This window comes from Pleurodeles waltl, chromosome 9, assembly GCF_031143425.1.
Source record: "Pleurodeles waltl isolate 20211129_DDA chromosome 9, aPleWal1.hap1.20221129, whole genome shotgun sequence".
NCBI lineage: Eukaryota > Metazoa > Chordata > Amphibia > Caudata > Salamandridae > Pleurodeles > Pleurodeles waltl.
Window position 1 is genome coordinate 708,752,844 of NC_090448.1, and position 26,020 is coordinate 708,778,863.

Here is a 26,020-nt window from a genome sequence, read left to right on the forward strand (position 1 = left end):
GAAGCACGGCGGTGGTGGAGGAGACGGCGCTCCCACTGCGCCACAGGGAGCACTGAGACAGCAGATGGTCGCCAGGGAGTGGTGAGATATCAGTCATAGGTGGTTCCGAGTTGGGGATAGTAGTAAAATATAGCAACAATCTGTATTCCTAGACCTTTTGACCCCTATGCCACTGCACCTGCTGCACCATTTAAATCATGACCCTAATGCCTGCAAGGTAATTAGGCTTGTGACTGCTTGGTTAGCAGTAAAATATAGCAATAATCGGTGTTCAATGGGTTTCCCAGACCTTCTGGACCCTGTGCAACAGCTCCTGCTGCACCATACAAACCATGACCTTAGTGCTTGCAAGTTAATAGCACTTCTGACTGCTGGATAGGTAGTAAAATATAGCAATAATCAGTATTCAGTAGGTTTCCTAGATCTTTTTGCCCCTATACCTTTGCACCTGCTGCACCATTGAAATAATGGCCCTAATGTCTGCATGGTAGTTCAATTGTTGCTGCTTGTTTAACAGTAAAATATAGAAATAATCAGTGTTCAGTGGAATTCCTGGTGTTTTCAGCCCCTCTGCCAACTGCACCTGCTGCACAATTCAAATCATGACCCTAGTGCCTGCAAGGTAACTGCGCTTGTGGCTGCTTGTTTAGTAGTAAAATATAGCATTGATCGGTATTCAGTGGGTTTTCTAGCCCTTTTGGCCCCTATAACACTGCACCTGCTGCATTATTCAAATCATGACCCCAGTGCCTGCAAGCAAAATGCACTTGTGACTGTTTAGTAGTAAAATATAGCAATAATCAGTGTTGAGTGGGTTTCCTAGACCGTTTTGCCCCTTTGCCATTGCACCAGCTGCACCATTCAGATCATCATCCTAATGCCTGTGTGGTAACTGCATGTGTGACTGCTTGTCCAAAAGTAAAATGTAACAATTATCAGTGTTCAGTGGGTTTCCTAGACCTTTTGGCCCCAGTGCCACTACACTTGCTGCACCATTTAAATCATGACCCTAGTGCCTGCAAGGGAATAACAATTGACTGCTTCCTTAGTAGTAAAATATACCAATGTGGCTGTCTTAGAACTTTTGGCCCATGTGCCACTGCACCTGCTGCACCATTCAACTCACGAACCTAGTGCCTGCAGGGTAATTGCACTTGTGACTTCTTGTGTAGTAGTAAAAGATAGCAATAATGTAGATTTTCCTAGTTTATGACGGAAAGTCTTAATTTTATTAAAGACACGAGGCGAGTATTATGCGTTTCTTTCCTTGCTCAACTTTAATAGCAGCAGTCAAAATAAACAAACTACAATTCCCAAGTGGAGAAGAAAAAGAGCCAATGGGAAGAAAAACGTATTTCAATCATAGTAACCAATCAGAATAGATCTATACTATTATTACGTCACTTGACTGCGATAGCCCTCTTTTCTTGCTTGAGAAGTAAATCAGAACGAAATAGAGGGAAAATAGAAAATAAAATAAGAATAGCCATGATGAAGGACAATAGTTCAGAACAAAAGTTCATAAATCCAGGAAATGGAAAATGATCTGGAGCAACAGGACCGGCAGACATCAAGACTCTTCCTGAAGACGAAGAATTCGATAGTATGGACTTAAAAAAGATTGATGTTTATTTACGTGGAAGGTTGAGTAGTAGATGTTGTTGCTGTAAGGGTGGGAGAAAACAACAGTTAAACAGTGTGGTGGGATAATACTCGCCTCCATGTCTTTAATAAAACTAAGACTTTCTGGCATTAAAACTAGGAAAATCTACATTTTATCTCAAGACCGGATGCTCCTATTATGCTTGTTTAAAGCGTATTAATCACATTCATTGAAACATTATCAACAGGTTTACAATAAAATACTTTAAACACATTATCTTTAGACCAATCTGCAGATTCAAGAATGTCCTCCAAGCGGGAACCCACCCAAAAGGCTTTGGATGCCATTGCTCCTCTGGAAGAATGAGCCCCAAACATGGAAGTATCAATACCCGCTATAGACATGATCCATTTTACCCAGCGAGCTAGAGTAGTGGCAGATACAGGATTATAGGGTATCCTAAAAGAGATAAATAGTTTGGATACAGAGGGCATTCCTAAATCTGCAATTTTTTGTTCATAAACTTTTAAACATTGTCCAACACATAACTTGGGATGATCAGGAAAATAAGAATAAAATACTGATGTTAGATTGGTTTTGGTTCGACGGACCACTGTGAACAAAACCCCCAATGGAGTAAACTGGTGAGCGGAAATGTCTAAAGCTTTAACATCAGATAGACGCTTAATAGATATAAGACATGACATAACATTGTCAACTTGGCAGATAACATTTTCAGGAAAGCATAGAATTATCAGGCCATGATGAAAGAAAATTTTAAACTACATTAACATCCCATAATTGCGTATGTTTGGGCAGTGGAGGATTAGAAAATGTTACTCCCTTCAAAAGTCGGCAAACAAAAGGATCTTCTCCCATTGGTTTTCCATTCACATATGCATGGTTGGATGAAATAGCTGATCTGTACAGATTAATGGTACAATAGGATTTGCCTTTGCTGGCTTCTGCAGCCAGGAAATTAACAATGAATGTCACATCTGCTGAAAGGGAATTCATGTATTTTCCCAAGCACCAGCTGTGCCATAAAGACCAAGCTGATTTGTAAGCCTTTCTAGTTCCTGGAGCCAACGATTGTTTGAAATATTCTGAAGCCTCTGATAAATTAAAGGGAAAGGCTGGGAATTCCTGAACGTTCCCAAACCGAAAGGGTCAGGAGATTGTCTAATATGAGGTCGTGAGGAGGGTTCATATGATGGAACAAGAGGTTCGGAAACAAAGGAAGAAGGATGGGAAAATCTATTGAAAGTTCCAAAATAGTTGGGAACTAAATCTGGGATTTACAGAATAGAGCCATAAGCACTAGAGTGGCTTGTTGCCGTCTCGCTTGTGCAGGTACCCTGCTAATCATGAGGAAAGGGGGAAAGGCCTAATTCAGAGACTTTGATCAATCATGTAAAAAGTCATCTGAGGCCAAGGCCAACGGATCCAGGCGTCAGCTGTAGAATTGAGGAAGTTGGGAATTGAGGCGTGATGCAAACAAGTCGATTATCAAAGGGCCCTATTTGTTCTGAATTGATTAAAAATTGAGGGATGAAGGTTCCAATCGCTTGAGTCCCAAAGATGGCATGAGTGCCAATCTGCTATCGAGTTGAGAGCTCCTGGAAGATACTATGCCTGAACCGAAATTTGGTTTAAAAGGCAAAATTCCCAAAAGCCTTTTGCCAGTTCTGCTAAGGGTTTGGATTTTGTCCCCTCAAGATGATTTATGTACCAAAATATTGTTCATCCTGAGAAGGATGGCACAACGAACCTTGTTTTTTGCAAGGCTTCTGATTCGAAACCCAAAGGGTCAGGAGATTGTCTAAAATGAGGTCGTGAGGAGGGTTCAGAGGATCCAACAAGAGGTTCAGAAACGAAGGAAGAAGGAAGGGAAAATCTATTGAAAGTTCCAAAAGAGTTTGGAACCAAATCTGGGATTTCCAGAATGGAGCTATAAGCACTAGAGTGGCTTGTTGCCATCTCTCTTGTGCAAGTACCCTTCTGATCATGAGGGAAGAGTGAAAGGCATAATTCAGAGAATTTGACCAATCATGCAAAAAGGCATCTGAGGCCAAGGCCAACGGATCCAGATGTCAGCTGTAGAATTGAGGAAGTTGGGAATTGAGGCGTGATGCAAACAAGTCGATTACCAAAGGGCCCCATTTGTTCTGAATTGATTGAAAATTGAGGGATGAAGTTTCCAATCGCTTGAGTCCCGAAGATGGCATGAGAGCCAATCTGCTATCGAGTTGAGAGCTCCTGGAAGATACTATGCCTTAACCGAAATTTGGTTTAAAAGGCAAAATTCCCAAAAGCTTTTTGCCAGTTCCGCTAAGGGTTTGGATTTTGTCCCCCGAGATGATTTATGTACCAAAATATTAGTAATCCTGAGAAGGGTTGCACAACGAACCTTGTTTTTTGCAAGGCTTCTGATTGCAAAGGAGCCGGCAAGCATCTCTAAACAATTGATATGCAATTTGGACTCCTCCAAAGACCATGTACCCCTAGTCAAAATTGGCCTACATCGGGCCCCCCAACTTGTGCGGCGTGCATCTGATTCTAACAGAAGATCTGGGGTTGTTGCAAAGATAGTTCTGCCGTTCCAGGCATCTAAATGGTCTATCCATCATTGAAGTTCTATAGATGATTCGAGATCTAGCGCAATAGAGTCTGAATACAATAGGCCTTTTCTTAAATGTTGATTCTTTAGTCTCTGTAGAGCCCGATAGTGAAGAGGACCTGGGAATATCGCTTGACTAGAGGAAGAAAGAAGTCCAACTATTCGAGCCAGCAGTCTTAGAGAAATCAATGAGCTGCGTAGGATCTGAAGAATTTCTAATTTTATGGATTTTATTTTTGCCGAAGGAAGAAGAGTGGCAGAACCTGAATTTATTTTGAAACCTAAGAATTCTATAAGTTGAGTTGGAAGCAGAAAGGATTTTTCCTTGTTGAGAATAAACCCTAGATAGGATAGGAGAGAACATGTTAGTGTCAAGTGAGATATGAGGTGACTGGCTCATTATAAGAATGTTGCCTAAATAAATGATGAGTCGCACTCCTTGAGCTCTGAGGAAAGCTACCATCAGCTTCATGAGCTTGGTGAAGCACCACGGAGCGGACAAGAGATCAAAGGGTAGAGAGGTAAAGTGAAAGTGTTGGTCTAACCACTGAAATTGGAGAAATTTCCTGAAATCTGGATGAATTGGAACAACTAGGTATGCTTCTTGTAGATCTAACCGAAGCATCCAACCGTGTTGGAGGAGAGTATCTCTGAGATGAAGAATCGTCTCCATTTTGAAATGTCGATAGACCACAAAATGGTTGAAGTACTTGAGATTAATTAGTGGATGCATCTTTTTGTTCTTCTTTTGAACTAAGAAGATGGAGGTGGTAAAACGTGATGGATCATGTTGGGTAAAAGAAATTGCTTGTTTCTGTAGAAGAGGCTGTACTTCTGAAGAAATGAGATTGGACATTTCTGTCAAAAAACGCGGATGTAGCGGTAAACCTGTTTTGACCGGGTTTGAGGAAAGTTCAATAATATAAACTTGTACCGTGTTTAATACCCAAGGGTCTGAGGTGATTGACAACCATTTTGGTAGAAAAAAATGAAGACGACCCTCTACAGGAGGAGGGCCAGATGGTAGACTTACCTGATTGATTGGAGAATCCGGAATTCTTGTAACCTCTACTATGGAAACCTCTGCCTCTTTGCGGTAGAATTGGGGCCGCTATTCTTGGTAGGATGTGCTGTAGTAGCCTTGGGAACCTTGGTTGGAATAGCTGCAGTTTCTGCCTCTGCCAGCCCGGGCAAAAACCTGTTGCGAAAACATTTTCTTTAAAGACTGTTGAGCTTTGTCCAAAGACGCAAAGGTGGCAACATATTTACTCAATTCCTTAAATAACTTCTCCCCAAAAAGTAGACCTTCCGTTTTAACATCCTGATGTACCGTCGCCAAATTAACCAATTAGGGATCAAATTTAAGTAAGAGACCTTTTCTTCTTTCATGAGTGAGTGCGGAGTTAGCATTACCCAGGAGGCAGACTGTCCGCTGAACCCATAGCGAAAGTTCTTCCAGATCAATAAAAGTGCAACTAGCCTGGCAGCCTCTGCAAGATCAAAAATGTGTGTAAGGGGGCCAACCACATCCAGAAGTTTATCTTGGCAAGAGGACCATGCTTTGCCCACCCCTTTTCGAGGATCTTTACCGAATTGTTAGGAGAGCTGTATTAATAGAGGGAGTAATTGTGACTTTTTGGGAAAGGGAAGGGCGAGGGCATTCAGATTTTAACTTGGCCCTAGCCTGCTTGTCTAGAGAACAATTCAGTTTGGCGGATACATACTCCCCTACATGATCCGCAGGCACCCACTCTGTAGAGTTGGGGTGGAGAATGTGACATGGATCAACCATTGGTACCCCTTCGGAATCCATGACCGGCTTAGAAGCCTCCAATGAGGATAACTTGGGTTTTTATGAAGGAGTGGGAAATAATGAATCTCTCTCAACCTTGTCAGATAGCTTATTATCTGAGTCCATATCAGGCAAATCGTCATCCGTATCGGGAATGGAAGTAATGACTATAGAAGCCATATTATGTTTTGGTTTTGATTTGCATTTTAAAGACAATTTTAAATTGTCCTGAGATTTATTCTCCTTTGTAGGAGCCTTGTGAGGAGCCGCGTCCTCTGCCATGTGTGATGGAACCTTACTCACCTTTAGCGCCACCTTATGCAATTTGTTAGGCTGATTAATGGCTGAAAGGCGCTGTCTGCTTTCCCCCCGCAGACTGGGTTGAAATCATCTTAGTATGCATATTAAACACTGAAGTTTCTAAATTATTTGACAATTCTTGGATAGAGGAACAAACCGCCTGCGGTACAGAGTTTTGAATAAAGGTGTTAAACTCCTGCCTAAATGTATTGACCTCTTCAGGGTCATCCTGCGGTAAAGGGGAGCTGTCAATCTTCATCACTGTGAGAGGAGATGAGAGAGCAAAAAAAAACTGTGTTGAAACCGGAAGTGAAAGGGTTAAAATTGAGAGGGAAGGTGTTTAGGCTGGAGCTCTGCCAATGGGTGGTACCAAAAGGGAACTGATAAAGTGAACGGACCGGAAAGAAGGAGCCTGAGACGTCGCCGCATCAGAGAGAGCAGCAATGATTGAAAACACAAAGAAAGTTCCAGTTTAAATGCTGAAACCACCAAAATCCGGACGAGGAAAAGGAACTGTGAGGAAACGGTATCGACGCTCCTCAGATGCGGGGAAAATGGCGACCGCAATCTGAGGAGACGGTTGAAAACCGTTCGGAAGCAAGCGCAAGCGCTCATAAAGCATGCAGCAATTTGCAGACTCAAAATAAATACGCTAATGACGCGCTATGGCAGTAAATCAATAAGGTAAAGGCAAAATGTTCAAAAGACTGTAATAATACTTATAAATATTGAAGAAGAGAATTATAAAAGTACCTAACTGATTGGTTACTATGTTTGGACTACGTTTTCTTCCCATTGACTCTTTTTCTTCACCACTTGGGATTTGTAGTTTGTTTATTTTGACTGCTGCTATTAAAGATAAGCAAGAAAAGAAACACATAATAGGAGCCTCCGGTCTTTAATAAAATCAGTGTTTTTTTTTTTTTTAGACCTTTTGACCTGTGTGCCACTGCACTTGCTGCACCATTCAAATCATGACCCTAGTGCCTGCAAAGTAACAACACTTGTGACTGCTTGTTTAGTAGTAAAATATAGCAATAATCAGTGTTGAGTGGGTTTCCTAGAACTTTTGGCCCCTGTGCCACTGCACCTGGTGCACCATTCAAATCATGACCCTAGTGCCTGCAAGGTAGCTGCACTTGTGACTGCTTGTTTAATAGTAAAATATAGCAATAATTGTTCAGTGGGTTTCCTAGTGCTTTTGGCCCCTGTGCTATTGTACCTGCTGCACCATTCAAATTATGACCCTAGTACCTGCAAGGATAAATGAAGAGATTCGTTATGGATCAATTCTGTTTATTTGTTAATATGACAAATCTATTTGCCTACAACCCATTGGGCCAGGAGCATATGATAGCGAATAGTAACCACTTATCACAGCCTAAGGCCTACAACCCAGAGGCCAGCAGCATTGCAGGATGTGATAAGATAAAGAAAAACAAGAAAACTTCAAACCCCCCCCCATGGACTACCATCTCCCTCACCTCCTCACATACAGCCAGGTGGTCACTGGTGAGTCACATAAGTGAATAAGCCTAATAAGAGAACAACAGGTGAAATGTATTGTATGGTAGCAGTATGTTAGTGTCGTATCATGTTGGGGCAGGAGGGGTAACATCTTCAAATAGTTGGGACAAGTAAGCTCATTAAATTCTGAGGAGAGGACTTGGATAATTGGCGCCCATTTTGTGGAGTAAACCTGTCTTTGGTGGTCCGCTGCCAAGGACAGTTTCTCTATCCCTAATTAAAAAAAGCATAACTTGTGGAGCCAGGACATGTAGTCTGGTATCTTTCTGTGCCCCACAATGATAAGATTACTTGATGTGCGCACCAAGGGCGAGGGGCATCTCTTTCCTTTTTTGGGGTCAGAGTGGGAAGGTTAAGGGGTTGGGAGGCTCAGGATAGTATATGCCGGAAATCGGGAGAGTACAGTATTAAATGTTTTATCAATGTCATCCAGTATGCGCCCCCAGAACCGATCTAGTTTTGGGCATTGCCACATGAGGTGAAGCAGTGTATCCGTATTCTCACAGCCCCCCCAACACTCCCAAGATCTGGTCGGGTTCCAAGACTGAAGTCTAGTAGGACTAAGATACCAGTAAGAGATTAATGTGGAATTGATTGCAATGCTGGCTATACTGTTGACTGTGTGATGTATTCTATAAAATATGTCTCCCTATTCCGTGTCTGTCAGTTCCCTGCCTAGCTCTTCTTCCCATTTAGTTTGGCCTAGTGTCTTAGGGGGTGTGTCTGTGCATCAGGAGTGCATATATCTTGGAAATTAAGCACTTGTCATCCTTTTTAAGTAACACCCATTTCTCAAATGATGTGAGAAGCCTCTGTGTATAAGTTTGGATGGTGGGCTGTAGCACCCAGTGGCAAAGTTGCAGATATTGCAGTCTATCAGATTTCGTTACACCATGCTTCAATTTTAGCTGGTCAAACTGTATAATGTCGAAGAGGCAGCCCACTCTTTTACACTCCCTCTCCTGCCATTGTTGAAATTGATCAGGGCACATTCCAGGAGTGACATCGGGGTTGGCACATATGGGGGCCAAAGGGGATAGGAAAGAGGTCAGCACCGCTTTGGTCGCAACTGCATTCCAATCTTGAAACACAGAACTGGTGACGGGGGAGGAGTAAAGTCCACAAGCCCGATGCTTACGGGGGAGCCAAGATTCCCTCCATTTGTGGGACCCGGCACCTGCTTGGTCCGTAAAGCACCAGTGTTTCTCTGAGAGTGGATGGCTGCATTCCACCAGAAGCGTAGCTGAGCAGCTTCGAAGTATTGCTCTAAACAAGGTATTGCAAGTCCCCACTCCCGCAACAGGCAGTACACAAATGTTTGGATAGTCATAGAGGTTTCCTTTTCCAGACAAATTTGTAGATCACGTTTTGCATAGTATTTTTCAGCCATGTTAGGGGGACCGTCTGGAAGAGTTAAAGGACACAGGGTAAAGTAATCATTTTGATCACTGCAATGCGGCCCATCCAAGATAGGCACAGATGCCGCCATGTATCTAAGTCTATGAGGACATGTGCTGTAATAATTTGTGATATGGTGCGGACCAATTTGATCCCTAGGTAGGGGAGATGATTAGATGTCCACAGAAATGGAAATCTAGATCAGAGGCTGGTTTTGCGGTGCAGAGTTACTGTAAGATGGAGAACCTGGGATTTCTGCATATTGACTTTAAGGCCTGATATCAGCCCGAATCCCTGAAGTTTGTTGACCAGGGCAGCGAGAGAGACCATTGAGTCAGAGATGGCCAGGATTATGTCATATGCAAATAAGCTGATGAGATGGTGGTCACCGCCAAACTTTATCCCAGTAATATTAGGGTTGGTTCGGATCTTTTGAGCAGGTGGCTCCATGTATAGGGCAAAGAGCAGGGGAGATAGGGGAAATCCCTATCTTGTCGCCTTCTGGATGGGAAAGGGCTGTGAGGACACCCTGTTCACCTGCATTGAAGCCCTCAGCGTGCTACACACGCTCTTGACCCAGCTCCTGAATTTATTTCCAAAGCCCAGGTGGGAGAGTGGTGCAAAGAGATAGGGCCAGTGGACCCTGTCAAATGCTTTCTCAGCGTCGATAGACAGCAGAAGTGCTTCCTTATTTGATCTTATCCACTAAGTGTAACATGCGCTTAGTGTTGTCTCCTCATTCTCAGGTGGGAACAAAGCCTGCCTGGTCTGGGTCAACCAGTTGTACGTTTTTGTACTCCTCCCAATTTAAGATCGATTGGAATAAGGCCATGGTGTAGTTCTTGATGTCCGTGCTTTCGGCACCCTGGTGGCCCCCCTTATGCAAATGTTGTTCCATCAGGGACGATTCTCAAGTTCCTCCACATGAGGCTGTAGTATGCCTTGTTGTTCTTGGAGGCACAATATTTCTTGGCACAAAAGCTCTACGTCCTCGTCCCAATCTATCTCGTCCTTTAAGCCGGAGACACTCTCTCCCGTTGTGTTTGGATCTGACCTGAGGTCTCGTAATTCCTAGGATAGGTCTTTCCAGAGATCTTATAGGTCCGTTTTCAGTGAGTTGAACAGCGAGGTCCAGAAGCCTCTTGTGATGGGGCCAAATCTCTTTCAGTGGACTCCTCTGAGCCCTCCTGTATGGGCTGGTTTGATGAAGTTCCGGTTTCTTTGTTGTGCGCAGGAGTGGAGTTGGTCAGCATCTCATGAACATACTGGTCTTTCTAGTGCTTTGTTGCAGCTATGCTTCAGAGGGCAGGAGGTGATGTGCTCCCAAATGACCTGCTGTCTCCGATATAGTGCAGCGATCTTGCAGAGACCTTGCAGAAGCTCCGATTCCCTGTGCATGCCCATTATCACGTAAATATATCAGGTACTGGATATGCTGCAGGCCTCCAAATGAGGAGGGGAAATGAGCGGTAGTGTTGCTTCAGTCCAGGTGGGGTTGAGAGGGGAGCCGCCACGCAGCGGGGGAAGGTCATAGCAAAAAGGTCCCCTGTTACTCCAGTTGAGGTCACAACAACAAGGTGAGGTGAATATGGACCCCTGATGTTGCGTTAGCATTAGCAACACAAAAGGATGATGGACGGAGTGCTGAAAAATGCAAACACTCACCCCCAGCCATATGCGAATCAGTCTACCCTGAAACCGGCCCCCAGGATGCTTGTTTCTGGTCCAGGGAGGACCTGGCTTGGCAGTTCGGGCTGGACTGTTCCCATGAGGAGCAGGATCAAGACAAATTTGCATATGGCTGGGTCCAAACTGGGGTGGCATGGTGAGCAAAAGAACAATGGATTAAACCCAGATCTCTGACTGGGGTGAGTGTTTGCATTGTTCAGCACTCCATCCATCATTCTCTTGTGTTGCTAAAGTTGCCTTAAGTGGGAAGGGTATGCACAGAAGTGGGTCCCTTGCTCACTGTGCCATTGGATTCAAGCTGGCCTGGCTGATGAATGGTGATACCCTGAAACCGGTCCCAGGATGCTTGTTTCCGGTCCAGGGAGGACCAGGCTTGGCAGTTCGGGCTGGACTGTTCCCATGAGGAACAGGGTCAAGACTGATTTGCACATGGCTGGGTCCAAACTTGAATGGCATAGCAAGCAAAAAAACTTATGGATTATACCTAGATCTGTGACTGGGGGTGAATGTTTGATTTGTTCTGCATTCCGTCCATCATCTGTTGTTTGTGCATTTGTTGCCCCCAAGTGGGAAGGGTATGCCCAGACGTGGGTCCCCTGCTTGCTATGCCACCAGATTCATGCTCGCCTGGCTGATGAAGGGTGATACCCTGAAACCGGTCCCAGGATGCTTGTTTCTGGTCCAGGGAAGACCTGGCCTGGCAGTTTGGGCTGGACTGTTCCCATGGACAACAGGGTCAAGACTGATTTGCACATGGCTGAGTCCAAACTGGAATGGCATAGCAAGCAAAACATCTGATGGATTAAACCCAGATCTGTGACTGGGGGGAGAATGTTTGAATTGTTCTGCATTCCGTCCATCATCTGTTGTTTTTGCATTTGTCGCCCCCAAGTGGGAAGGGTATGCCCAGATGTGGGTCCCCTGCTTGCTATGCCACCAGATTCATGCTCGCCTGGCTGATGAAGGGTGATACCCTGAAACCGGTCCGGGGATGCTTGTTTCTGGTCCAGGGAAGACCTGGCCTGGCAGTTTGGGCTGGACTGTTCCCATGGAGAACAGGGTCAAGACTGATTTGCATATGGCTGAGTCCAAACTGGAATGGCAAAGCAAGCAAAACATCTGATGGATTAAACCCAGATCTGTGACTGGGGGGAGAATGTTTGATTTGTTATGCATTCCTTCCATTATCTGTTGTTTTTGCATTAGTTCCTTTAGCAGAGGCAGGAGTGAGGGTGGTAGGAGGCAATCCAGCTTGAGGTGTGTGTACACATGCAGACTTAATTTGCTCCTGGTGCAGCATTGGGTAAAAGAGAACACTAGATGGGGCCCATGTAGGTGTCACCTGGCGGGGCCCTGAAGGAATGTTTCCGGTGCCTGTAAAGTTCTGGGCTGGGCCTAGCTGTAAGTTGCGGTGATGTAGTCAGCCTCTGGGTGGCTAGCTTGGAGGACAGCAAGTTCAGGGAGGCAGCCTCGTGATTATGCGCAGTTAAAGGGGGGGCTTCACCTCTCAAGCACAGCATAGAGCACTCACTGAGGCTTGAAGTGTAGGTGGGGGAGCTGGCTCTGGCCCTCTTTGTCTGTTTGCCCACCCCCTGGAGGCGCCCCTGGCCTAATGGTGCCAACCGAGGTATAGAGAGGGCAGGCAGCAAGAGTTTCCCCCCAGGCACCACCACTGGTCTCCACTCTCATTAGAGGGGAGATGCCCTACTCACACCAGCCCAGTGTCTCAGTGGGCCTCTGGCCACCCCACGGGGCTCCGAAGATAGTGAATCAGATGGCCCTAGTGGGGGAGGTGGCCCAGACCCACCTGCTGTGACTCCGCGCTTGCGTCCCCCCCAGCCCCGATCAGCCCTATGTCTCCCAGCCATCACCTAGGTGCTGAGGCCCTCACCTGGCTCCAGGTGGCAAGGGGCCGAGGGCGTCGCCGTTTCCATGGGTCTTGTCAGCACCTCATTCACTGGCGGCTTGCAGATGCTCCGGACCCAGCTAGGGCAGCAAGGTGGCTGCCATGTTATCTCGCTGATAGGTGGCGGCTCCCACCTGGTCAGAGCGGGCGATGTAGGCTGCACAAATGATGTCCCAGCCATCATAGGCAGCTTTCCCCTTGTGATAGGCTTGGATGTGGGTTCGGTGCCGTAGTTGTCAGTAAGAATACAGGCCTGGGCAGCGGAGAAGCACAGGTTGCGTCCTACTCCAAATCCATTGTGGCTATGCTCTGAGGAAATCATTTATAGCGGTACTATATGCGTTCTAAAAAAGGCACAGTTGGAGGCGGAATAAATAATTACTGTGTAACTTAACATAAACACAAAAGCTTTTTATAAAAAGTGTCTTTAAATTTAACCAACTCTCCAAAACGAGTTGCCACAGATGTCAATAATAAGTGAAAGCCAAACATTGTTAAATTGTGTTACAATGTTGCTGGCTCTTTTCTGGCTCTTTTCTGTAAAAAGATCTTATCCTGTACTTGGGTCATAAACAGAGTAAATTGCCAAAGATCACCATATGTTCAGGAATGGCTCGCGGTGTGCTTGGAGGGGGTGGGATGGTGCGACGCGCAGGGCTGGGGGTGTGTGCGAGAAATAAACCGTCTTGCTGCTGCAGGCACACGCTCCCTGCCTGCCATGCAGTCATTCCTAACACTGCTCAAAGCAGCGTCAGGATTGGCTGAGAGAGCCCAGCCAGGGCGCTCTCAGGCAGGCTGGGAGCCTGTGGAGGCTCTCTGGAGACAGCCTTCTGCGCATGTATGTTTGGAGGGCCCGAGACCACTGGCCAAACATACAGTGCTGAGAACTCCGCCTCGCTGCTCGACACCCTGTGGCCCCACCCCTTCAAAAGAAAAGGATAATAAACAAAGTTTATTATCCTTTTCTTTCAAAGGTTTGCAGCTGCCGCTGCTAGCGGGCGGTGACGTTCCTCCGCCCTAAAGGAGGAGCCACCCCTGCATATGCTAGACTGAAGGTGAGACTGAAATGCAGTTTTGTTCTCTGTTCTTAAAAAGGCACTTTGAGAAATGTAATTAACTCACCAAAGAGGAATTTTGCAAAAAACATGTTAAATATGAAAAAGTCTCTGCAAACATTTAAAAAATGTATTTCATTCACATGCAGATCTGTTTCATCTTAGTAGTATTAGTACATCAGACTAAATCAGTGTGGTCCGCAAGCGCCCTCCTTAACTTTGCATGTGGCCCCTCCATTGTAAACAGATAAGCATTTATTTAGAAGTTAATCGACCTGAAAGGAAGCAAGTAATAAGGGTATCCTGCACATTTAACTTTTGGGCCACCTTCATTTGTAAAAACATTCTGCATGCAAAACTGTTTCATCTTACTAGTATTAGTACATCAGACTCAATCAGTGCAAGTTTTATTTTGTAAGTAATAGTTTTACAAATCTGATTTTAGAAACCTTCAGGCTTCCACCCTGACAATGCCAAAAGTGAACTTCATGCCCTACGAATGAAAGGCAAAAGTTTTGTGCAGCTGAAGAATGATATACCTTTTGAGATGGCTAAGTCTAAAATAAAATTGTAAAAAGGGGCACAAGCAGGCTCCTTGGAGGAAGTTTTCTGCATTCTTCTTTCCTATAAGCGTTCTCACTTTGAAATCAGCAGAAAGCAAAATAAACACAAGGCTCCCTCAAACAGACAGTTTGACATTTGACCTTGGTTTATGAATGCCCAGCAAATGTGGAGAGATACGAACAAGATTTACAGGCCTGTTTATTACAGAAAACGAGTTACAACTCGAGATGGGGAGCCTAAAGGAAATACAATTACAAACTACAAAGCCATTGGCAGTCAGTGGGCAGAATGCATTCCCAGGTCAGCTTTCTGAAACTCTGCAAGATGTCTTTAGCAAACCGGAGAGCTCCTCTGTCTGGTAGGCTGCAAACTTAAAATAACTTTTGCTTCAAGCATGTACGATTATCCAGAGACCTTGGCAGGAGATTTTTGACAGTAATCATTGAAAGGGGGAGAATCACCCTTACGTTTCTTAACTAATATGCCCCCAAACCTTCTTAGATTGTATTCATTCTCAGTGTCCTGAGAGACCAGCTGGGCAATGCCTGATGGGACATAGTGGTTTCGAGAGCCTTCAGCCTGGTACGGGATGGAAAACTTTAAAACATTTTTTTTATTAAGTTTGCAGTTAGTACATCTTAATCCACAATAGAATAGTCAACATGTAACAACCCTCCCGAGCCACATCCCATCCCCATTAAATGATTGTATAAGAGCACTGTATAACAAAACAAGTGTTTAGCAGTCATCAGTTCCTTCTCCAACAGGTAGGCCACCCAGCAATAATGTCAACGTCACCTCACTGCATCTCCGGCACAGAATACGCTTTCTCAAATAAAAAGGACACAGCTGCTGTCAGTCCATCTCAAGCTTCGTGTTTCCCACAGGGTGGGAGCTCAGGCCCTCCGCGGCCTAGGGGGCGCACAGGTCTCAGATCCCATAAGCCCTACACCCTCCAGGGGGATCCCAGTGGAGACGCAGCAGTGATAGGAGCCTGACGCTGAAGCAGGTATGCATCCAATGGGGCCCAAATATCTCTAGAGCGGGATGAAGGTGGCTGCCGCTCTGTGTATGTCTCAAGCTGCATCTTACTATACAGGGAGTGCAGAATTATTAGGCAAATGAGTATTTTGACCACATCATCCTCTTTATGCATGTTGTCTTACTCCAAGCTGTATAGGCTCGAAAGCCTACTACCAATTAAGCATATTAGGTGATGTGCATCTCTGTAATGAGAAGGGGTGTGGTCTAATGACATCAACACCCTATATCAGGTGTGCATAATTATTAGGCAACTTAACAAAAAACAAATATATACCCATTTCAATTATTTATTATTACCAGTGAAACCAATATAACATCTCAACATTCACAAATATACATTTCTGACATTCAAAAACAAAACAAAAACAAATCAGTGACCAATATAGCCACCTTTCTTTGCAAGGACACTCAAAAGCCTGCCATCCATGGATTCTGTCAGTGTTTTGATCTGTTCACCATCAACATTGCGTGCAGCAGCAACCACAGCCTCCCAGACACTGTTCAGAGAGGTGTACTGTTTTCCCTCCTTGTAAATCTCACATTTGATGATGGACCACAGGTTCTCAATGGGGTTCAGATCAGGTGAACAAGGAGGCCATGTCATTAGATTTCCTTCTTTTATACCCTTTCTTGCCAGCCACGCTGTGGAGTACTTGGACGCGTGTGATGGAGCATTGTCCTGCATGAAAATCATGTTTTTCTTGAAGGATGCAGACTTCTTCCTGTACCACTGCTTGAAGAAGGTGTCTTCCAGGAACTGGCAGTAGGACTGGGAGTTGAGCTTGACTCCATCCTCAACCCAAAAAGGCCCCACAAGCTCATCTTTGATGATACCAGCCCAAACCAGTACTCCACCTCCACCTTGCTGGCGTCTGAGTCGGACTGGAGCTCTCTGCCCTTTACCAATCCAGCCACGGGCCCATCCATCTGGCCCATCAAGACTCACTCTCATTTCATCAGTCCATAAAACCTTAGAAAAATCAGTCTTGAGATATTTCTTGGCCCAGTCTTGACGTTTCAGCTTGTGTGTCTTGTTCAGTGGTGGTCGTCTTTCAGCCTTTCTTACCTTGGCCATGTCTCTGAGTATTGCACACCTTGTGCTTTTGGGCACTCCAGTGATGTTGCAGCTCTGAAATATGGCCAAACTGGTGGCAAGTGGCATCGTGGCAGCTGCACGCTTGACTTTTCTCAGTTCATGGGCAGTTATTTTGCGCCTTGGTTTTTCCACACGCTTCTTGCGACCCTGTTGACTATTTTGAATGAAACGCTTGATTGTTCGATGATCACACTTCAGAAGCTTTGCAATTTTAAGAGTGCTGCATCCCTCTGCAAGATATCTCACTATTTTTGACTTTTCTGAGCCTGTCAAGTCCTTCTTTTGACCCATTTTGCCAAAGGAAAGGAAGTTGCCTAATAATTATGCACACCTGATATAGGGTGTTGATGTCATTAGACCACACCCCTTCTCATTACAGAGATGCACATCACCTAATATGCTTAATTGGTAGTAGGCTTTCGAGCCTATACAGCTTGGAGTAAGACAACATGCATAAAGAGGATGATGTGGTCAAAATACTCATTTGCCTAATAATTCTGCACTCCCTGTATAGCAGATCTGAGAGCCAGTCTTTGAATTTGGGTGCTCTCTCCCCAACCCTACCTGCAGGTCACCCTTCGCTTAGCCCGTAATAGGGTGAAGCTGACATATCTGCGGTAGCCAGGGATAATCGCCTCGGTGTGTCCCAGTAGTGCAACCAGCGGTGTGAGTCTCAATGGAGCGGAGACCATAACAGACAGTGCCTCACCAACCTCCCTCCAGTAGTCCAGCACCACGTGACAGGACCAGGCCAGGTGGAGCGCCACCCGCTCCACATCTATCACAGTTATCATGAGTTTGGAGATTGTACTGGCAAAGCCTCGCAGGCGTGTGGTAAAGATGGTGCAAGTATTTATAGTGCATGATCTGCAGTCTACTACTGGTGGTGAGTCTCCCCGTCTGCTGACAGCAGTATGACCACTGAGCCTCTGTGATCTGCAGCTGTAGCTCTTCCTCCCACCTCCCGCGCGCCCCTTCCTCAAAGATCGGCTGTTCCCGCTGAATCGAGTAATAAAGTATCAAGAAGAAATGACTTGGCGAGCTCGACTGCAAGAGTGCATGGAACGTGTGCAGACAGGCCGGCTCCACGGGGAAAGAAGGTGAAAGAGCCCTGACGGAGCGCCGAAGGCGGAGATACAAGACGGTCTCCAGCGGGGAGAGCGGACCATCCGGAGAGAAAACATCTTGTTCACGAAAGTGGGAGACCATATAGAGATCTCCCCATGTCGGAATATGAAGCCTAGTGAGCAGCCTCGCGTCCGCAGTCTCGCACGTCGAGATCATTTCGTGCCCCAAGAGAGGCATATCCAGCGAGCATAGCAGACTGCTTTCCGCTCGGGTAGCTATTTTTTCCAGGCTAGCTGCGTACATCCTACCGTCGAATCTCGAGGACCAGTGACAGCGATGTCCGGTCTCAGCTAAGCGGAGCTGGGGACTGGTGCCATATATCCCTGCTCACCTTCCAAGTGTGCCATGTACAGGGGCAGGCGGTACCAGTAGTGCGCATATTGTGCCTGTGCACAGTGATAATACAGTTCAAAATCTCGGGTTTCAAAGCCCCCGCACACAAAGGGCTGCATCATGATCTCCCATTTGAGGCATGGCTGTTTGCCAGCCCCAGCCAATCTAATCATCTGCGTTCTCAGTTCTTTATAAAAAGGTCGGACTGGGGGAATGGTATATTTAGAAATAAATAGAGGAGTTTAGGGAGTATAATCATTTTCATTAATGATATGCGCCCCACGATAGAGAGGGCAGAGCAATCCAACGTGTGACCATCGCCTGTATGTTATCTAGCTGCACCCCATAATTCAGGCACATCAATTCATGTCTTTCTCGGGTAATCTCTATGCCTGGATAACGGACGGAGGTATCGGACCACTGGAGGTGGAAGTCCGAGCAATATCGTGCTGTGCAAGTAGTCAGGGGGTATACCTATAAAACTCGTCCGGTATGCCATCAGGCTCTGGGGCTTTACCAGACTGGAGCTGCATCATGGCCTCCCGGATTTCGTCGTGTTCAAGCTCAGCCGCCAAAAAGTCTTGCTGCGCATCACTGAGCCAGGCCAGTGCCACCTCCATCAAATAACCATTGACATCTGGAGGCTCTGTTCCGGTAGAGGAGTATAAGTGCTGGTAATAATCAGCAAAGGTTTCAAGCATTTCAGGGGTATCCCTAAGCAGGCGGCCGGAGGCATCGGATATTTTGCGTATAGTATTCTCGGGTCGGGCTGCGCGAAGGGTGTGGGCAAGAGACCTACCCGATCTCTCACCCTCCCCATAGGAACGGGACCGGGCATATTTGCCTCTAAACAGTACTTCATGTTCTGCAGTTTCCTGAAACTCAGTTAAGGTTTCGCACAAGCGCCGTGCAACGTCGGCCGAGGGTGCCTCTGCCCGCTCCAACTCAAGTCTTTTAAGTTGCAGCTCCAAGCAACTGAGTGTGTGTGAGAAAGTAGCCTCTTTCTAGCCTTGTTACCCCCACTTTTGGCCTGTTTGCGAGTATATGTCAGGGTGTTTTCACTGTCTCACAGGGATCCTGCTAGCCAGGGCCCAGTGCTCATAGTGAAAACCCTATGTTGTCAGTATGTTTGTTATGTGTCACTGTGACCCTGCTAGCCAGGACCCCAGTGCTCATAGGTTTGTGGCCTATATGTATGTGTTCCCTGTGTGGTGCCTAACTGTCTCACTGAGGCTCTGCTAACCAGAACCTCAGTGGTTATGCTCTCTCTGCTTTCCAAATTGTCACTAACAGGCTAGTTACCAATTTCACATTGGCATACTGGTACACCCATATAATTCCCTAGTATATGGTACTGAGGTACCCAGGGTATTGGGGTTCCAGGAGGTCCCTATGGGCTGCAGCATTTCTTTTGCCACCCATAGGGAGATCTGACAATTCTTACACAGGCCTGCCAGTGCAGCCTGAGTGAAATAACGTCCACTTTATTTCACAGCCATTTACCACTGCACTTAAGTAACTTATAAGTCACCTATATGTCTAACCTTCACCTGGTGAAGGTTGGGTGCAAAGTTACTTAGTGTGAGGGCACCCTGGCACTAGCCAAGGTGCCCCCACATCGTTCAGGGCAAATTCCCCGGACTTTGTGAGTGCGGGGACACCATTACACGCGTGCACTGTAAATAGGTCTCTACCTATGTACAGCGTCACAATGGTAACTCCGAACATGGCCATGTAATTTGTCTAGGATCATGGAATTATCACCCTAATGCCATTCTGGCATTGGGGGGACAATTCCATGATCCCCCGGGTCTCTAGCACAGAACCCGGGTACTGCCAAACTGCCTTTCTGGGGTTTTCACTGCAGCTGCTGCTGCTGCCAACCCCTCAGACAGGTTTCTGCCCTCCTGGGGTCCAGCCAGGCCTGGCCCAGGAAGGCAGAACAAAGGACTTCCTCTGAGAGAGGGTGTTACACCCTCTCCCTTTGGAAATAGGTGTCAGGGATGGGGAGGAGTAGCCTCCCCCATCCTCTGGAAATGCTTTGATGGGCACAGATGGTGCTCATCTCTGCATAAGCCAGTCTACACCAGTTCAGGGATTCCCCAGCCCTGCTCTGGCGTGAAACTGGACAAAAGAAAGGGGAGTGACTACTCCCCTGACCTGCACCTCTCAGGAGAGGTGCCCAGAGCTCCTCCAGCGTGCCCCAGACCTCTGCCGTCTTGGATTCAGAGGTGTGCTGGCACACTGGACTGCTCTGAGTGGCCAGGGCAAGCAGGTGACGTCAGAGACTCCTTCTGATAGGCTCTCACCTTACTCTTGTGGAGAAGTGTGGCTCAATGGTTAGAGCGGCAGACCTGGAAGCAGAGATCTGGTTCAAGACCAGGGTTCAAGTCCCGCTTCGGCAGGTGTTGGGCTCAATTCCCTTTGACCAGATAATTCTCGCCTCGGTGCCTAATCTAATTCATGGGTCCCACTCTGCAACTCTGGGCAATAGCTTGCTTAATCTCCACAACGGCCCCAACAGCGCTTGGATGCCTGGCTTCACCCTGGGGGTGCCCAGGAGTGGGCACCTCACAGAGAAAAGCCAGGAGGGGTTCCATAGCGGTATGAGTACAGCGCCTTGAGACCCTAACGGGTGAGTAGTGCGCTATACAAGTGCAAATTTACATTTTACATTTTTTTTTTACCTTTCTTACTAGCCTATCCTCCTTCCTAGGTAGCCAAACCTCCTTTTCTGCCTATTTAGGGTCTCTGCTTTGGGGAATTCTTCAGATACCGAATGCAAGAGCTCACCAGAGTTCCTCTGCATCTCCCTCTTCACCTTCTGCCAAAGGATCGACCGCTGACTGCTCAGGACGCCTGCAAAACCGCAACAAAGTAGCAAAGACGACTACTGCAACCTTGTATCGCTTCATCCTGCCGGCTTTCTCGCCTGTTTCCTGGTGGTGCATGCTCTGGGGGTAGCCTGCCTCCTTCTTGCACCAGGAGCTCTGAAGAAATCTCCCGTGGGTCGACGGAATCTTCCCCCTGCAACCACAGGCAACAAAAGACTGCATCACCGGTCCTCTGGGTCCCCTCTCAGCACGACGAGCGTGGTCCCTGGAACTCAGCAACTCTGTCCAAGTGACTCCCACAGTCCAGTGACTCTTCAGTCCAAGTTTGGTGGAGGTAAGTCCTTGCCTACCTACGCTAGACTGCATTGCTGGGTACTGCGTGATTTGCAGCTGCTCCGGCTCCTGTGCACTCTTCCAGGATTTCCTTCGTGCACAGCCAAGCCTGGGTCCCCGACACTCTAACCTGCAGTGCGCTACCTTCTGAGTTGTCCTCCAGCGTCGTGGGACTCCCTTTTCTGACTTCGGGTCGACTCCGGTTCACTCCTCTTCTAAGTGCCTGTTCCGGTACTTCTGCGGGTGCTTCTGTGAGGGCTCCCTGACTTGCTGGGCGCCCCCTCTGTCTCCTCATCCAAGTGGCGACATCCTGGTCCCTCCTGGGCCACAGCAGCATCCAAAAACCCTAACTGCGACCCTTGCAGCTAGCAAGGCTTGTTTACGGTCTTTCTGTGTGGGAACACCTCTGCAAGCTTCTTCATGACGTGGGACATCCATCCTCCAAAGGGGAAGTTCCTAGTCCTCTTCGTTCTTGCAAAACACCAAGCTTCTTCCATCCGGTGGCAGCTTCCTTGCACCCTCAGCTGGCATTTCCTGGGCTCCTGCCCACTCTCGACACTGTCGCGACTCTTGGACTTGGTCCCCTTGTCTTACAGGTACTCAGGTCCGGAAATCCACTGTTGTTGCACTGCTGGTGTTGGTTTTCCTTGCAGAATCCCCCTATCACGATTTCTGTGCTCTCTGGGGGTTGTAGTTGCACTTTACACCTACCTTACAGGGTCTTGGGGTGGGCTATTTTTCTAACCCTCACTGTTTTCTTACAGTCCCAGCAACCCTCTACACGCTCACATAAGTTTGGGGTCCATTCGTGGTTCGCATTCCACTTTTGGAGTATATGGTTTGTGTTGCCCCTATACCGAGGTGCTTCTATTGTAACTTTACACTGCTTGCATTACTTCCTTTTGCTATTACTGCATATTTTTGGTATTGTGTACATATATCTTGTGTATATTTGTCATCCTCATACTGAGGGTACTCACTGAGATACTTTTGGCATATTGTCATAAAAATAAAGTACCTTTATTTTTAGTATATCTGTGTATTGTGTTTTCTTATGATATTGTGCATATGACACCAGTGGTATAGTAGGAGCTTTGCATGTCTCCTAGTTCAGCCTAAGCTGCTCTGCTATAGCTACCTTCTATCAGCCTAATCTGCTAGAAATACCTCTTCTACACTAATAAGGGATAACTGGACCTGGCACAAGGTGTAAGTACCTTTGGTACCCACTACAAGCCAGGCCAGCCTCCTACAGTGTGAATCAAAGGTCTCGTAAGATGCCTATGCCCTTGGCCAAGCAGAATCCCCTGAGGGTGATCTTAAAGGCCTCCCAGATTACCGCAACGCTATCCACAGTACCCTTGTTTCTGTCAAAGAAATCTGTTATCTTGTTCCTTAGTTCACTACGTAAAGCGTTGTCTACCAATGTAGTGGGGGACAGGTACCACAATGCAAGAGGGGCCAATGCGGAGGGGAAGCTCAACTTGAGGGCAAATGGGGAGTGGTCAGAATACATGTGGGCCATGTGCGTGACCCCCACAAGCCAGGGTACCATGGATGGGGAAATAAGCCAATAGTCTAGCCTCGACGAGCCTGAGTGCACCGCAGATTAAAATGTGCCCTTCCTGTCACAAGGGTGTAGCCAGCGCCATCAGTCCACCATGTCCTGCGCTATGATGTCTGCCCTAAGTCTCTCCGCTGCCCTGTGGTGATGGGGCATTGTCTCCGTCCCTCTGTCCTCCCGGGGCTCTAGTGCCAAATTGAAATCTCCGCCCCATGTTAGATATTTCAAGGCTATCTCCGCAACACAGCTCCATATGGAGTCAAAGAAAGAAGGGTCATCGGCATTAGGCGCGTAGCAGTTAACTATAGTAATGGAATGCTGCAGCACCCGGCCCCAGATAATGGTGTACCTGCCCTGCGTGTCATTTGTAAATCCCAGCAGAACATAGGGGGTTCCCCTGCGTATGAGGATGGAGGTGCCCCTGGAATACGAAGAGTAGGCGGCATGCTGGCTGTAAGAGGACAAGCGATCCGCAAATGTAACTCATTTCCCAGGTGTGAAATGTGTCTCCTGTAGGAGTGCAGTATGTATTCTGTGTTGTTCCAGATACGCCATAATGTGGCGTCGCTTGCAAGGATCTCCCAGCCCCCTCCCGTTCCACGCCAGGAAGAGGAAGCGCAAGATGTGCCCATCGCCAAAGTTCTGGGCTGTAACCTTAAGTGTGTATCGGTGTGGCTCAGAACAAAAAGTAAACTCCCCTATTCTCCCTCCCACCCACCTCGGCGGCCCAATCCCACCCGGAAGGACCCTCCCTTTGAAACCCACGAACATAACCACATACTGACAAATCTGCATCTCAAAGAGTAGATGGGGATTTCCCGGTAAAAGGACGTCCAGAAAGCCGCGATAAAACCCCCGGGTGTCAGGGGGCCACCTGGACAGGTATTAGGTGCCCAAGAGTGCCCGGTCCGCCGAGAGGCGCACACCGGGGCCAGGTACAGAGTCACACTCGCAGGGGGTGCTGTTAATGATGTCCAGGATTCTCCTCTATAGGGGGAGTCCACTCCGAAGAGAAGAGTAGCCTCAGTCCTGGTCGGATAGAGTGGAAGAGTTAACCGAGGCCGTCTCAGCAGGATTTTCCAAAGTCTCTCCCCCACGGGCTCGTTTTAGATATTCATTTGCCTGCTGTGGGGTGGTAAATATCACATTTCTATCTTAGTGGGTAATTATCAGTTGCGCCGGTTATAACATAGCATAAGTTATGTTCGCTTGCCGTAGTTTCTCCTTTACGGCTGTGAATTTTTTCCGAGCCTCTTGAACATCCATGGTGAAATCTGGATAAATCGACAGTGTGTTACTCTCAAACTGCAGGGGATGTTTTTCTCTACTCAGTCTTAATGCAGCATCCCTGTCCCTGTAGTTCAGGAGGCGAGTGACAATCGGTCTGGGCGGGGCACCAGGCGATGGTCTGGCCATCAAAGCCCTATGCGCCCCCTCCACCACTAGAATTCGTGAAAAAGCATCCTCTCCGAAAAGGGTGAGGAGCAATCGCTCCACACATTGCTCCATACGGCCAGTGTTTGCAGACTCTGGAATGCCCACTATGTGCAAGTTATTTCGTCTGGATCTGGCTTCCAAATCTTAATTCTTGAGCGCTATGACTTTGAGAAGTTTATCCATCTGCAGAAGTTTGCTGTCTGTCGAGGATAGGCTAGACTGCATGCTGAGTAAGAGTGCTTTCATTTCGCTCATTTCCAACTGCTCGCCCTGGGGCGCGGCATTTTCCATGCTCTCTGGTGGCACCCTGGTCGATTGTTTAGCTCCAAATTGCAGCTTTTGCTGCCTGGCGTCAGATCTCCCCATTGCAACCAGGCGCCGAACCACAGCCTCCAGCAGGCCCCTTCCCAGTGACCATCGCCACCAGTCAGGCTGCCCCCCTGAGCGACAATGAAGGGCAAAGCAGATAACAGCTGCAAAGTATGTTACCTGGGGGGCAGCAGCTCAGCCAGCTCTCGGGAGCAGCCCCCAGACGCTTCGTATAGTTGCGGCTTCAGCGTAATCTCGTCACCAGCGGCGCCTCCCTGGGCCCCCAGAGGCCCCGCACTCCTCACCTCCACTTGTATCGTCGTTGCCGCTGCAAGGGGGCATGACGCGGGCGCCTCCTCAGCAGACCACCCAGCAAGAACCTCCGATCCCGGCCGTCCACGCCACCACTACAGATTTGGCCCAGGCACCGCCAGTGCTCTCTCGCAGACGGCCGATCCACCGCCCCAGTTAGGACACCCGCCTCCTATCCGACGGGCCACCCCGCGGCGAAACTGCCTGCCTCTCGCCTCGGGCTGTGGGCCCCGTCCTCAGAGACCTAGGAGTAGCGGCCGCGCCAGCAGGGCCAGCCCGCGCGCATCCCGCGCGCGCCGATATCCAGCCGTGCCCCGCTTTAATCCAATGTCAGGTAGGGGACCCCAGTCACCAGCACACGACCCCCGCTAGGCCACCAGGCTCAGCACAGGATTTAAGGCAGTATAGTGACAGATGAGTGGTCCGGCCCGCTGGAGCCTCACCGAAGTGCGGCCATCTTGCGCGGCTGCTCTCTAGCTCCCCCATGGGATGCAAAACTTGATAGAACCACGACACACCTCCACGGGTCAGGCACCATGTCGATTTTGCTTAAAAATAAATTGACCAACCATGGTTTAGTCAAAGCTTTGTGCATATGTTCACTGTAGCCTGCGCATATGCATGTGCAGTCCACCTTCCACTAGCACCCAGTATATAGCCAAAAGTACTATAGCCTGCACCGAGAGAGAGATCTAATAAGCCACTTGTTGAAAAGAGGAGCAGCCTTTCTTCCTTTAGTTCAACCTGGTAACTGAAGCATTTTAAAGGTCTGCCACAACTTATTTCGTGCAGAGCTAAATTGAGGGCAGCTAAAAGTCAAGAATTATCCAAGAGTCATCTGTTTGTTCATCACTGCTGTTCGTCCCAACAAACCTACCTATATACATCTCTCCTTTATTCTACTCACCAACATGTATTGGCCTTTTGCAGTCAGTAAAATGCAACCCACCCCCTTTATTACTCACCATTAAAACAAGAATATCTTGCCAAAGAGAACTGAAAGACGAGCGATTCATTTCTTTAGCTCTGTTGTCATTTGAAGCATGTTTTTAAACAGACGAAATGCATGTCCTCTGTTCCAGCTGCACTGGCAGTGTTTCTGCATGTGCAAAGTGGGGGTAGTAGACAACTTTCTTGTAGGGCAGGCTATGCACATGTTCATTTTAGTCGACAAAA

The 26,020-nt window shown here is 47.5% G+C and overlaps 1 protein-coding gene and 1 long non-coding RNA gene across 2 annotated transcripts in view; one reads left to right on the forward strand and one right to left on the reverse strand.

Annotated features, from left to right (window-relative positions):
* TIGD3 (tigger transposable element derived 3) overlaps positions 1-26,020 on the forward strand; it is a 106,508-nt gene that overhangs the window by 21,944 nt on the left and 58,544 nt on the right. The window lies entirely within an intron of this gene.
* LOC138258705 (uncharacterized) lies at positions 1,261-25,312 on the reverse strand. The gene is made up of 3 exons (XR_011198515.1): positions 24,713-25,312; positions 5,257-5,421; positions 1,261-1,664 (listed from the first exon to the last, which is right to left on the reverse strand). It is a non-coding gene; the product is annotated as an uncharacterized lncRNA (long non-coding RNA).